The sequence below is a fragment of the Liolophura sinensis genome, chromosome 2 (genome assembly GCF_032854445.1).
Source record: "Liolophura sinensis isolate JHLJ2023 chromosome 2, CUHK_Ljap_v2, whole genome shotgun sequence".
Lineage (NCBI taxonomy): Eukaryota > Metazoa > Mollusca > Polyplacophora > Chitonida > Chitonidae > Liolophura > Liolophura sinensis.
The window spans coordinates 21,024,880-21,040,291 of NC_088296.1; positions in this window are offsets into that span (position 1 = coordinate 21,024,880).

Sequence of the window (15,412 nt, forward strand, 5' to 3'; positions counted from 1 at the left end):
GTAGTATCACGTGATCCTGGTATTCTGTAGAAATATATGTAAACAAATATTATTCATTTCATTGTTGTTTAGCGGCTTTCTCAAGAATGAGTCACTTGTATGATAACAGTGACTTTTTTTGGTCACAGGAAATCGGAGTGCTTGGGGTAAACCACACGCAATCGGGGGAGACAAATAGTCTTCAACTATGGTCCTTTCTAATTTCACAGACCTAGCTTTATTTTCTGGCAGAGCCGTGCAAAAAGGTATGGCCGAACACGGTTTTCATAACTTACTACATGGTGTTCTATTAGCCTTCTTAAAGTCCTACTTCAGGGAATTTAGATATCATGAAATAAATGAAAGTGAGACATGTGGATTTCAACGTGAATAGGTTAAGGTGTTGATTTTAGTTTTATTTGACATTTTTCTGTTTCCTGTCAGTGTGTGGTTTTACTCTGACTCCTGTCATCGGTAATTTTCTTAGAAATTCGCCAAGGAAGTGGCAAGTAGACTTCATCTGTCCTCGTTAGCTTCATTGTAAACAGTGCTCACAAGGAAAGCAACAAAGGAGTGAAGTAAGTAGGCCCATTTAAGCCCATTGGATTGGAAATGTGTTATCTACGGCTGTTATCACACACAAGGCCCAGATGTCGGAAAATGGCGAGGTTTTGTGCAAGTTTTCTGCACGCCAAACAAGCCCACTACACTAAAAAAATAATCTGTTAATTTTAACAGAGAATCTGTTGTCATAGTGATGACAGTTTATAATCTGTTATAATATAGTACTGTGTCATATTTCAACATAATATCCTATTAGTGTAATACAATCTTTATGTTGAATTAATAGAATATGAGCGTTTTACCTAACAGAATAATCTGTTGCAATAGCAAAATACACTCTAACATCACTCAGACAAAAGATTTCCTGTTACAAATAACGGATTATTTTTGGAGAGCAGACGTCACATTATACACACATATATAACACGAATGACCTTATATTAGAATGATGGGAATAAGTTATGGGACAGTCGGCCTGTACAACACCCAAACATGGCCCCCAGAACCATGTATGCTACCTATATATCCTTTGGAACAGAAATGTACGCTGACGAAATCATAGTAAGAGCTGATACATGTAGCTTTCTTTCTCAAGTGACAATTTCGGACATCGCAGTACATGTATGTCGCACTGGTTTAATTCTACTGCATTTTATGAAAATAAAATATATAAATTACAACGTTGGTATGGAGAAAATAGAATTGAGTGAGAATAAATTTCCTTAATTTTGTCTTTAAAGCCAGTATTTCAAACAATCTGCTCATGTCCTCGGCTCAGCTGTCATGTTTATGTCTGTTTGGGTCAAACACAACATGATCACACAGAAGTGCTCCAAAATTGCACGGTATATGGTTAAAACATATCCTGTAATACTATAAGGTATCATAAAGATTTAAAAAGTTAAGTACATTGAAGGCGTGCATATTCAGCTGAGGTTTTGGTGTCCGCCGTTTTGACTATAGTCTATTTCTCTTAGCCATTCAGCTCTCTGTAAAATCAGTTATACTCGCTATCAAATTGGCTTTAGTCAGTGACACATAACAACACAAGCTCTACACTTTGATACGTTGGAAGTCTATATTATTGCAAGGAAAATGAATTTAGAACATTTTTCTAATTCATAATGTTGAATTCCATAAGTTTCGACGGCAAGAACACTTTGCCTTGGGTTGCGTCATAAATGTAAAAAAAAAACAGTGACATGCTGGATATTGGGCGGAGTTAGGCCCCTAAACGAGTTTTGAGGAAGGGCGATACCTGTCCCCTAAACTGCTATCGACTTAAAGAACGTGACAGCACGAGACGTAGCCTTTACCCATTCACCCCATGAAGTGACATATGATAACGCAGAACCGTTGAATAAGGCATCCTTTAGAGATCGTTTACAACGATTTAGTTACGTGTAGCCGAAGTTCATTTCACGAAGTGTTGTGGGGCAGGTCTGTATCATTTACGGAGCACCACAGACGTAAAAACAGTTGATTTACAAGCCGCATAATATTGAACGATGGTACCACAAGTTAGGTCAGACAGTGGCATATCATCTCGGCCCAAGCCGAATCCATCTCCTCAAATACATTTTTATCGTTAAGCATTTGGTGGGCAGTTTCTAAATAACAAATATCAGGTGCGTTCTCTGACGTCCGCGATAATTAGGTCAGCTCTGCTTTCGTCTTAGAAGCCACCGCTACAGACTTGAAGCATATAATCCAGCGACCATGTAATGCTTAGATCAACCTCAGTGGTGCTTATTTCCATTTATTTCAGAATTGAACATGAATCTAGTTGTACAACAATCCTATTGTAATAAACAGTGAATAGGGGTCATAGTCACCAGCATAACCCCTCCTGCGGCTACGACTTGATCCTGAAATATCCCGGCGGTGCATCTGCAGCCAATCTATTTAAACAGGATCGCTGGAGTTCCTTGTAAATGATATAGTAGGCCTATTGCATGAACAGTTCAAGCAGTGGAGGAAATATTCTCCCAGTACATCCAATTTCCGAGAAAGCCATATTTACCACTTGGGTCTTTATCTCCGAAGTCAACAAGTTTTATGTGTCACAGGTTACTGCTTACACTGTTATCGGGAAAATACCGTCGACGTTAGAGAGTTAAAGCGAAAGATATTTCCTGATGTTGGCACAAACCGAGTGAACGAAGTAGAGATTAATAACTTGACTTCAGTGTTCGGAGATACTTTCTTTCTATTTTAAGAAAAACTGATCTGTGAAACCACTGGATTAGCGGATAAGAGCTAGCATCTTATGCCTTAAACTGCCACAAAATTCAAATTCCGTGGTATAGGTGAAATATTCTTGAATACGGCGTAAAACACCAATCCAGTAAGTAAAATATATATGTTTGCGGGATGTTGGGATAATCCAGGGATAATCTACGTTCATATCATCAGTGCCTCACCATATGGGCCTATTTTAGTTCGTAACGTACTGAGCATGGTGAGGTTTTCCCGCTCATAGTAAGAGCGTAAGGATAACCTTTTTTTTTCATGGGGAATCCCCACAGTTTTCCACACTGATCCGGGACATACTAAAGAGAACATCGGGAATATGACGCTGCAAAAACACAACTAGACCTTGAAATACTAGTTTTGTGTTACATTGTATCTTATGTACCCAACAGAGTAACGTGAGGTCATCAGATATCCGTGAGAATCCGAACTGAACCTGTATCTGAACACCTGTCACTCGTGACTCTACTGCAAATGATCGGGACACGTTACTTTCAACTGTGATGCTCTCACTCCTTGACAGAATTGCGTGGATAAATTCTATGAAAGACGACAAAAGTTATGCGAAGCGTTCACAGGCGTCTAATTCGTAAACCATAACACCCAGCATTAATGATGAAATGTTATTCATCAACACTGGAAGTATGCCAGGAAACCTTCAGATGGTTTAGGGTTTCTCCCGGACCCTACCCGGTTTCCTCCCACCATAATGCCGGCCACGATCGTATAAGTAAAATATTCTGCAATACGGTGTGACATTCTAATCAGATAAATGAATAATTGAATATCCAGCAGGGGTTTTAAACACACCATGATAACAAGCTGGGTTTAGGGCTTCCACACTCCCTGTTTCCACACTTCCTGCTACCACACTTCCTGCCACGTGTAATTTTAAATATGATTTACAGATATCTTGTAAAAGGGTTTTATTCAAATCGTGACCACTGCGACCTCCACGCCCCCGCTGAAAACGGGGCGCAGAGGTTGTGATTTGAATAAAACTGGATGAAAATGACGAGAAATACCAGTACTACTTTCATACTGTAAAAGTGGCTCCTTCCTTCAATGCAGTCTCAGTGCCTTTTAATCATATACATATACCTATAATGCTAATTCTTGGAATGTTCCGCCGTCGTATAAGTGAACAATTTTTGATCACGGAGTGAAATTTTAATTAAACATATAATTAAATTAATCAATGGAATGCTTTGGCGCATATACAAGGCACGACACCAAAAATGTTCATAGTACATACGCACTCCACGGCAACCCATACTTTGCCCTCTCTCAGACGAGAAAAATCCGGTCGTCACTATTAAAATCTTAAATCTCACTAAATTTAGTATCGTATGCATACGCTCGTCTATGAGTTTACGGAAGGTCTACACTGATTTTAAACAGACAGAGAGAAAAGAACACGCTAATCAGACGAATATGTAAACGTGTAGCATAGGAATGACTACGGTAACGTAGTTTTATTTAATTCTTTTAAATTAATTAATTAATTTTTTTTATTTGTTTGATTGGAGTTTTACTGTACTTAATAATATTTGACGTATTCGAGGGTGGCCAGCAATATGGTGGGAGGAAACCCTTGAAAAACCCATGACCATTCTCAGGTTGCTGCAAGACCTTCAGTTTAGTTGAGGGTGAAAGCAAATACCAGTTACAAGTGAACAGAATACAATATATATATATATATATATATATATATTATATATATATATATATATATATATATATATATATATATATATATATATATATATATATATATATGAAATGGGGACAAATCAGTAAGGAAATAAGTGTGTTACATATCAATAAGAAAATACTTCGTGTACGTACAGGGTTACTTTATTTACAACGTAATATGATACTTTTTTAATATTGAAGTATTTTTATTAAGTTAAAGCCCCCTCAAATCACCCCCACCATCACGTTTAAAAACAAATTGATTGTCGTACATATGCTTAGACGCAGTTGTTCATGAACTCCTTCTAACAACACTTAGTTGATTATTTGTCTCTGTCCAATCCCAGGGCTGACGTGAAACAATAAGCGTACAAAGAAACATGAAACATGTATTTACGATGTATCATTTACATGCTGTTTGATGCAGTTCATCCGAAGAAAATACTATGGTATTTATGCGTATTCAAATGAAATGCTGGAGTTTAAAGTTAGAAGTACGAGTTCATAAGTTAGAAGTACGAGTCCACACAAATAGTGTAAAGCCGATGGCAATCATGACAACACACTGGACGAGAGACGTGGTAGGCGTTTTGTTCTGAATCGTATGAAGCGAAGCCTGAAATTGCAACCGCACGTCTTCTGACACATTCTTGTGAAACATCCGGTTCCGCGACAAAAAACACAAAGAGCAATCCGCAAATTGTCCAAGGTTTCTGAAAATACAAATGTACATGTAAATTGTGGTGTGAAAAAGGGAATCTGTAAAATGGTTGACAATGTGGTATTTTTCGATTACTTCAATGAATGCAGAATCAAATCTGATAGGCTGTTGTGAGATATAGGCATGTCCAGTCCATGCCTGGCACAAGCTGAATTTTAGGTATGGCAGATTACTTCAAGCGTGACCAAGTTATAGAGTTTAACACAGGGCACTCTGCCTTCACTGTCAGCCAGTGAGTGTCGATTCTGTATCCTTTTAAAAAGTCGTATGCTGTGTACTCATCTAAATACGAAAGTCATTTACAAAATTTTACAAAATGTTGTAATGGGTAGGATGGTTTCATGTTTCATGTATTCAGCCTCCGCCCACTTTGCCGGGTTACAGTTTTGGTACTGGTGGTGTTTGGAACATTAGCGAGTGCCAGTCCCTCACTGGGAATGATTTACTCCAAAACGGTATGGGCGTCAACAAAATCTAAACATTTCAGGGTATTCTGTGAATAAAATTTACAAAAAAAACCACAAAATCTGCCGTTGTACACAACGAACGCTGAAACTGCTTGGAGTATCCTGGTCCTTGTCTGGATCAAGCAAACCGTGACTTGTAAGCTGCTTAACGCCAAGTTCGACGACTCAGTGTTGTAGCTTAAAATGAGACTGCCGGGATTTATAACACTATAACAAGGTAAAAAGTGGTCCAAAGATTCTTCCACTTGTCACATAATCCCGTAGCGTGGGGGTTTAATCTATGCAGACGTGCGTGTAGTGGGCGGATTGTTCAAGAAATCCTGAAAAGCATATCAGCCTTACGACCTCTTAGTTGAATAAAAGCATAACAGACAGACAGTTTCAAGTCACAATAAAATCGACCTTCACGACTACAGATTTGTATAAAGCCTTTTCGTCGAAAGTGACAACGTGACCTCCTTTAAAGATGGAGAAAACATAAAAATGACATAAAGTTCAGGTGAAAGAGTGCGAAAAGTTATTCCTAAACGTGGTCTTTAATATTTTTCCTTATGGAGAAAAGGACACCTGAAAATAATTTTTGTGTGGTGGGTATTTGGGACCACCTTTTGGTAGTGAGTGAGTGCTTGGGTTTAACGTCGTACTTAACAATGTTTAGTCCTTCTTGTGCATGAGGGATTTCCACCGTTCTTTGATCTAGTGCTGCTTTGCTTGGACGCCATACCGAAAGCAAGGAAGCCGCCCCGCCCGAGTCATTATACTGACACGGGTCAACCCGTCGTTGCACTATCCCCTTCATGCTGAACGCCAAGCGAGAAAGTCACATGTTTATCTTTAAAGGTCTTAGGTGTGAATCGACCCAGGATTGACCCTGGATCTACCGCTCTCGAAGCGGACGCTCTACCGGGAGTGGTCCAACTTTTGGTATTTATAGTCTTTCTTCAATAATGTTATAAATGAGGATATAACACAGGTTTAATAAATATTTTTGGGCTAGAATTTGTTCTTTTCAGCTAGCAAATGTATTAAACCGCAATTTGGATTATATTTATATTTTTTAATATGGTCATAAATATTATCATATTTAAGGTTAAATGCAAATGTTTCGATATAAACAACAAATTTACATTCAAATAAATTTATTAGACAAGCGTCGCATCTTTATTTAGAACATTATTATGCAACAAAGATAAATACCATGGTTGGTCCCAAATACCCACCATACAAAAGTATTTCCAAATACCTTTTTCCGCAGAAAAAAATTCAAAAAAAAATGAATGATCATATTTTCAAATAAGTTTTGACACTCGTTCATCTCATTTTAGTATCATACTTATGTTGTCTTTTCTTTTAAGTAGTGATTCTAACCGTCGTAAATGAACACAGAACGAAATACGCACAAAACTCTCCCCACCGAAATTCGTGTCTATGTACATGTACCTCCAAAATAATTTAAGGATACATGAAGGGCTTGATTTGTATCTTTTTTTCAATCTTTTTTTTCAATCTCGTTTAGAATATATCCTAACATATGAAAGTACATAAAAACTTGCCAGCTTTTATCTTGCGACGTAAAATGGTTTTTCTACGATTTAAGTGGTCAGTCAAGAAAATAAATTGCCTGCGGTGATAGCTGTCAATGCAACGCTAAACTGACACCACATTGCCACAAGTCCTTGATTGACATTATTTTCAAAAATGTCCAACCAATGGCGGAAAATTTGCATAAAACAAAAGCGTTATTACGGGTTATAAAATATCCCTCAAAAGTTAAAAAATTAAAACCTCGATTAAAAGATAAAGAAAAAATTGAAACAACTCTTTTAATTTCCTAGAAAATCTCATCTTTGTTTTTTAGTTGGTTTTCCTGTATCCTTTCAGCAGATACAGCTTTTATCCGCATTGACTCGATACAGTGGCTGACTAGGAAGTATGACACGACGCGCTGGGTACATGTTTAGTAAAACACATTATTCAGCGAGGATCTGTTGGTTTTCAGATTACAATGGAAGCCTGACCACATAATGTTAAACAAACTTAATTTATTATACCTCAAGCCCTGTTTAAAAATGGGACCACATTTGTCGGCGATTAGTGTATTACTAATTTTCATGAGTGTTGTTTAACGTCATATTCAAGAATTTTACATTTACACTATGACGCTCAATTGCATAGGTAGCGGAAGTTAGAGTAGATTGCGTGAACCACCGACTTTTGGCGATTTACTGGCAAATTTCCCTATTTGTGACGTGCAGGTAAGCCCACCGTAATGATGGGTTAGGGTTAGGGTCAGATTGTCACAGGAGCGTCTTCAATTGCTTACTTGTCCACGGCCCATTTGTAAAACACGAGATATTGATTTATATCTTTATTAATCCATTTATTAAACTAATGATCGACTGATAAATCAATTTGAATGATAACGAAACTGTTTTCCATAATATGCGAAAATTTTTTTCTTTAGAATATCGCCCATTGACAAAGAAGACTTCCTGATAAAGATGTCATACCTAAATGGAAAATTTTACCATATGAAGGATTTTGGATTAATACTTCTTTTGTGACGTCACAGCTAATATATTAACTGGAATTTTCAACACGTCCAGGAGTGAGCGTCAGCTTGCCCCAAGCAGGCTGTGACGTATCGTGATGGTTCCAGTGACTGATGGCCATAGTCGTTAAGATTGACCGCAGCATGCACGTAACGACTGGAATAGAACGTCAGTTGTGCCGCGCCGTTATTTCGCATTCATGAGCACTTAAGACTTGACACAGTCGAGTTAAGCTGAGTTGGGTGTTAAGCTCTCGTGTATGCCTTAGCATTAGACGCTCGTAAGGCAGACAAACACACAAACACACAAACATCGAACGAGACTTCACAAAAGCACCAATGTCCATAAAAATAAAGGAACGCGGACAATCTAAGTAGATCAACCTTTTAAAATACTGAGTAAGCCGGGAAAATGTTTTTGGAATAGTGCTACATACTTAAATACTTTTTCAGTTCTGCGCCACATGTTGTCACTGTGACCTGCATGATGACCAAAAAAGCGATAGCCCACAACAACAGCTTCTTCATCTTGAAACTCCTCACGATTCTTCTCTGCATCAACAGAGTTCGCCTGTCCTCGTCTGGTGGTTCTAGGTCGCACTGAACACCTGGGCTCGAGTTATAAACCGACACGACGAACAGGACGGTACAGTGGCTGTCTAGGAAGTATGACACAATGTGCTGGGTACATGTATAGTAAAACACATTATTCAGCGAGGATCTGTTGGTTTTCAGATTACTATGGAAATAATGGATAAATCAATTTGAATGATAACGAAACTGTTTTCCATAACATGCGAGAACTTTGTTCTTTAGAAAATCGCCCATTGACAAAAAGACTTCCTGATAAAGACGTCATATCTAAATGGACAATTTTACCATATGAAGGCTTTTGGATTGATACTTCTTTTGTGACGTCACAGCTAATATATAACCTGGAATTTCCAACACGTCCAGGAGTGAGCGTCAGCTTGCCCCAAGCAGGAAACACCAATGGTGCTTTAAGTGGCATGTGCAAAGTAAAATATCGCATTTTACACCTTATCGTAGCAAGTCAGCGAGACATCGAAGGCACTTTATACTTCCTATTATAATTACCCTATAAAACTTTTTCGTCTTAATGTTATATACAATGATGCTTCAGAAAAAGGGTTTTATATTATCATCACTTTACAGCCAAAATACTTTTGTCGATCTCGTCCCAACTAAGATTTGAAATGCGTGACACACAAAGTTATTTATTTATTGATATGATTGGTGTTTTATGCCGTACTCAAGAATATTTCTCTTATACAAGGGCAGCCAGCATAGGAGGAAACTCAAGAACATCCGTAGGCGGCTGGCAGACTTACCCAGGTAGGGCCGGAGTTTAAGTTTACATGAGCTTGACTTGAACTCACAGCGACTCAAACAAAGTAAATGGACGAACACATCGTTGTATCTAAACTACATCGGATATCATTAACTTGATGGTAGGTCATTTAGGACACATATATAGTAATACTCTAGCTGAGGTAAATTGACGAGAGGCCTATTTCACCGATTACGTGTGACCATTTGCCAATTATCACACTATGGTCGCTGAACAAGATTTACTCTCAGTGTTTTAAGTCTTTTATATCAATAGTGTTAATTGATTTATGCGATGGTTATTTAATGTTATCTATCCTCAAGAATTTGCCCCTTCTTCGACCTTGGTCGATTGCGTGATTAGAAGAAAGCAGAGTGCATGTTGTAAGCCACAAAAGCCCGTTATAGACGAGAGGTGAGGACGCATCTTAATTTAACTATACTGGTGTTGTATCGTGATGGTTCCAGTGACTGATGGCCATAGTCGTTAAGATTGACCCCAGCATGCACGTAACGACTGGAATAGAAAGTCAGTTTGACCTGACACAGCAGTCGAGTTGAGCTGAGTGGGGTGTTAAGCTCTCGTGTATGCATTAGCATTAGACGATGGTAAAGCAGACCAACACACAAACATCGAACGAGACTTCAGAAAAGCACCAATTTCCATAATTCCATATTAGTTCCCTAATAGTTTGTGTTATAGGTCGTTTTGGGAATTGGACTGATGATTATTTACCTGGACGAGATTATTGCTGTTACTAATTGACGCCCAGTATGCTAATGTCTGTTTGGACACATGGATCCAGTACAGTATAACACAACTCTGTGATGCTTACTCAGTGCCAGAAACTACTATGCGTACGGTACTGTGCGATACTGTGCGAATCACATTCGCTCAGTGTATAGCAGCTACTGTGCGATACCGTAAGCTTTAAGCGACGTGCTGTGCGGTAAATGGCTCTACCATTGTGCGTACATGTCTGGAATTAGCACACAGTACTTCTGGGTTTTTGGACATTTCTGAATAGTAATCACATAGTTTAGAACCGCACACTAGCGGTTTTCACGCCACGATTTGGCCGCTCTTAAAACAGTTCTTTATCACTGAATCTCTGTTTATCTGAAACAGCTTTTTATTGCCTAACACGAATCGAAACTTGTTAATTTGAAGTTGTTGAAGAGGGAATTATATTTACTGGCATGGCCTAAAATTTCTCTCAATAATTGAATTGGAGAGAGGCAACTGCTAAACTGAGCATTTTGTTGCTCTAGGTTACAATTGTCCAGTGCCAGTACATCAAGGTTATCATCCACTACCTTCCAGTGCAATTCACAAAACACTTTTCTATAATCAGCAAATCTCCCTAAATCAGGATAAACGAGCAACTAGACGGGAACGAAATTTTACGTAACTTAGGGTTCTCCTTGTTGATGATTTTCGCTTTTTTACATCGACAGAAAACAGTGAGCACTGGTTTACCCTGGGTACATCAGCTTCTCTTACCCATAAAACCAACCGCAGTCTTGTTTACCGGTTAACAACATTCAAATGAGTAAATACATCAGCAAATTCAAAAAAAAAACAAGTCTTTGTAAAATTCATTAGGCAAAGTCGAAGACAAACCAATGACAGCTGAAGTCGAACTTCCTGTCTCAGAGGTCAAAATATCATCAGCGTAATACTGTCTTAAGCCACGATCACACGGTGCGATTTTGAGTCGAATAGTCGAAAGAAAATAAGGTATGCGCCTATTGCATAGAATTGTAGTAAACGACAAATCGGATTGTCTGAAAGCGGATTATTCACAGTAAAAAGATGTGTTTTGTTCTGATGCAAGCGTTTCAGATATTTACGATAAAAGCACATGCCTTTATTACTAAACAAAGTGTTCATGAACAGACACCAGGGTTCAGTTATAAAATATAACACGGATGTTTATAACCGGAAAATCTGTTCTAATGTGTATAAAACAGACTGGTCCTTTTTTTATTCTAGTTGTCGAATTCAGAGAGTCTGTGCGATAAATTGCATTTTGTAAACGCAGCTTGAAGCGAAAATAGAACAGACCCATATTTCACCCTATATACAAGCCGAGCTCACACGATGCAATTGTTGGATTCTGAAACTAAATTTATATGAAGTTTGGTTAGGTCTTGTTTTTCGTTCGACAGGTCGACTCGACACTCGCACCACATGAATATCGAAATCGGTGAATGTGTCATCTTGAGTCCAGACAGAGATTCCCTCACTGTGTGCAAATAAATAAGATTGCCGCGATAAAAATGTCAAACATTCTTGGATCTGGGAGTAGAAACTGATGTACTTGTATGTGACCAGGCGTCAACCATTATCCACTTCAGGAATGAATAATCGCAAGAAATATTTCCAAAACAACGTTTAACAGAAACACGACCTCTGAAATAAGAATGTATCTAGTATAAAGAAACTAGAACGATTAATGCAAAGAGAATCTGTCAAGTTTTCAATGATGTCGCAAATGTAGAAAGACTAACAGCATAGAGAGAGAAACCAGAGCAATGAAGACGATATTGTAATTGATGAATGGTCATACATAACTGGTGAAACATACGCTCATATTATCAGCGAGAATTACCTTAGCATACTTCAGTTCGTTACTGCGGCTGATATACATAGGCTTACTAGAAGACATGAAATTTAAAATTCTCCGCCGCATGGAATTTAAAAATCTACGTCAACCAGTGCAACGCAACTACGCACACCGGTTGCTGCACGACAAATCTTTACATGTAATTTGTCAGGGATAGGGACATCCCTTACCAAGTTCCTCGTCACCTTATAGAGGCTTGAAACCAATTAGCAGTAAGTTTATGCTTTTGTATTTTGACATGGCTGACAAGCAAGAATAATAAATAGACAAGGGATTTTCACAACACTTTGGACGGACGAATTGATTAGCACTTGGAAGCACAACAAAATCTTTGCTGGCAGTCTGACTGATCCGATCCCTGTGAGTTCAAGTCGTGCTCAGGCTGGCTTCCTCACCAGCCATACGTAGGAAGATCTTCTAGCAGCCCGCGAATGGTCGTGGGTTTCCTCCCACCATAATGCTGGCTGCCGTCGTATAACTGAAATATCCTTGAGCACGGTACGGTGTAAAACAACAAAGAATTAAATAACTTAAAATGATACTCGTGTGTATATGGATAAAGAGTTGAGACTGCATGTACACTGAAGCCAGCTATTCAACGTACAGACACCTGACACATGTATTTCCCACACTACTATACCAGTGCTGGTGAACGGCCATTCACCTGTAGCGGACGTTACAGCTTATGTTTGTTCCCTGCATGCGTTTTTGATATCTTTTGTTGTCTTTCAATAATATGAATATAGTTACCCAGGAATTCCTCTTTAAAATTATATTCCGCTGGTGGGAATGGTGTGTACTGTTAGGTTATAAAGTGGTGATAAATAAACATGCGCACAAAAACCACGTGCGACACGTATTCAGAGCAGTTTCCATGGCTTTCGAGTTACCGATGTTGTTACATTATTTTGAGAATTTGACACAATATGAGAGTATTTCAAGGCCTAGTTCTCTTTTCTGACCGACGTATTATCTAGGTCCTCTTTTGTATGTTACGCCTCAAACTGGAAAAGTGAGGGGGTTTCCCTACACAACGACAGCAGTTCAGTCTAATGAAATGAAGTACTGAAACTATATATTATGTCTGTCAGTCTCCACATGTCGTCTGTTATATTACTTCCAGAAAGAGAACGGTCAACCACCAAAAAAAAAGACGTTTTAGTGAACAGTATGTTCTAATCCTTTAACCATGCTGTGCACATGAATATGATCCAAGGGTGTTCTAATTGGATTGTTTTTATTCCCGTGTCAGGACCACGTTCCACTTCTTGGCCTTCGCGCGCTCCTTTTCGCTCAGTTTCTAAATGGGTGTTCTTCGAGGGGCCTTCGTTCGGTGGCGTGGCACACTGGTTCGAGAGTGAGAATGTATGTGCGGGCGGGGAATGTGCGGTTATTTAGACTAAAGCTCCAGGTGCCGCCTTACTTTTGAGAATTTGATCACATCCTGGTAGACCCGTTGTTAGGCTGGGATTTTCCCTGTCCTATCGCTCTCCCATTGTGTTACTGCATTGTTTACTATGGAATGCCATATATAGTGGGTGTTATAATCTTTCTACCGTGTGTTTTTGGCCGACTCGATCGCGTGTTTTCTTGGTGTATTCCTCTTTTTCTCTTTATTTAATTGATTGGTCTGTCACGCCTTACTCCAGGATATTTCATTTATACGACGGCGGGCAGCAGTATGGTGTTTGGAAACCCGGCACAGCCCGGGTGAAACCCATGACCATCAGCAGGTTGCTGGCAAACCTTAACACGTTCGGGAGGAGAGAAAGCCAGAGGTTAACCCAGTTTATTTCCCTGCTTTCTGAAAAAAAATTTGCAATCACTAATAATAAGAATGCCTAAGCCATTCATCTCTGCCTTAACAAAGAAGGTTCACTTCCGTCCTAGTTATATACTATAGCCGTCTTTGTCCAGATACAATGGGTCGAGCTAAAGAGTTCATCCCACAACACCAAAATATGTATATGTACCATGGTTGGATGTTTATTTCTTTATTTGACAAAAGTGCACAGTAGGACATCGGTTATTTAACGGTAAGTGCTAGAATTGCCTCTTTTCAACATTTTCTTTTACATTAGGACGGTGTCTATACTGGTTTTAAGGGGATATCAATAGGTACATGTATAGTGTTGTATAGTGCTACCTTACAAAAATATGTCGCAGCCACCATACACGATACCCAAAGTACTTACAGTATCCTGGATCGGAGACAACCTGTACTCACCTATATTATACCGAGGTTTCTCCGAAGAAACATTAATATTTTCACTTTTAAACTCTGAGGCCTCACCGCATTTACGATTGCATATCTGTATACACTCTACGTTCACAGTTATGTTTAAAGAGGCTGTGCAGACGAAGTTTGGCAAATCACCCATAGTCAGTAATAAAATCTAACTTCCGTATTTACTAATATTAGTTCCAATATTTGCCTTTCAGTAAATATCCAAGAAAACCAGAGAAAACAGACAATCTTCTTCACATGAACACCTGATAAATAAACCACTATATTTAAATTATATTTATTTAATTGGTATTTCTCACTAAGAACATACCACTTGTACAAAGACAGCCATCATTATGGTGGGAGGAAAGCCGGCTGAGCCTTGGGGATTATTCGACCACACGCAGAAAAATTAGGCCTAAAACCCGCTGTTAGGCAGCTTCGGCTAGGACAGTGATTTGATTGGCGGTTTTGTTCGTGGGCTGTATAACACATTCTTCAAGCACCAGGGGCCTCCGTGGCTCAGTCGGTTAGCGCTCTAGCGCAGCGTAATGACCCAGGAGCCTCTCACCAATGCGGTCGCTGTGAGTTCAAGTCCAGCTCATGCTGGCTTCCTCTCCGGCCGTACGTGGGAAGGTTTGTCAGCAACCTACGGATGGTCGTGGGTTTCCTCCGGGCTCTGTCCGATTTCCACCCACCATAATGCTGGCAGCCATCGTATAAGTGAAATATTCTTGAGTAAGGCGTAAAACACCTATCAAGTAAATAAATAAATAAATTTTTCAAGCACCATTAGCGCAAGCCTCAAATAAATAATTATTTCAGAACAGTTTGTACACAGAAACTAAATGATTGATTGCAAAAGATATATAAAGTAATTGAAATTACACTTGAAGAAGGATAACTGGAATGATATTAACGACTAAGTACACTAAAGCTAGACCTAAACACTGTCTTACCATTACCATTGTTATT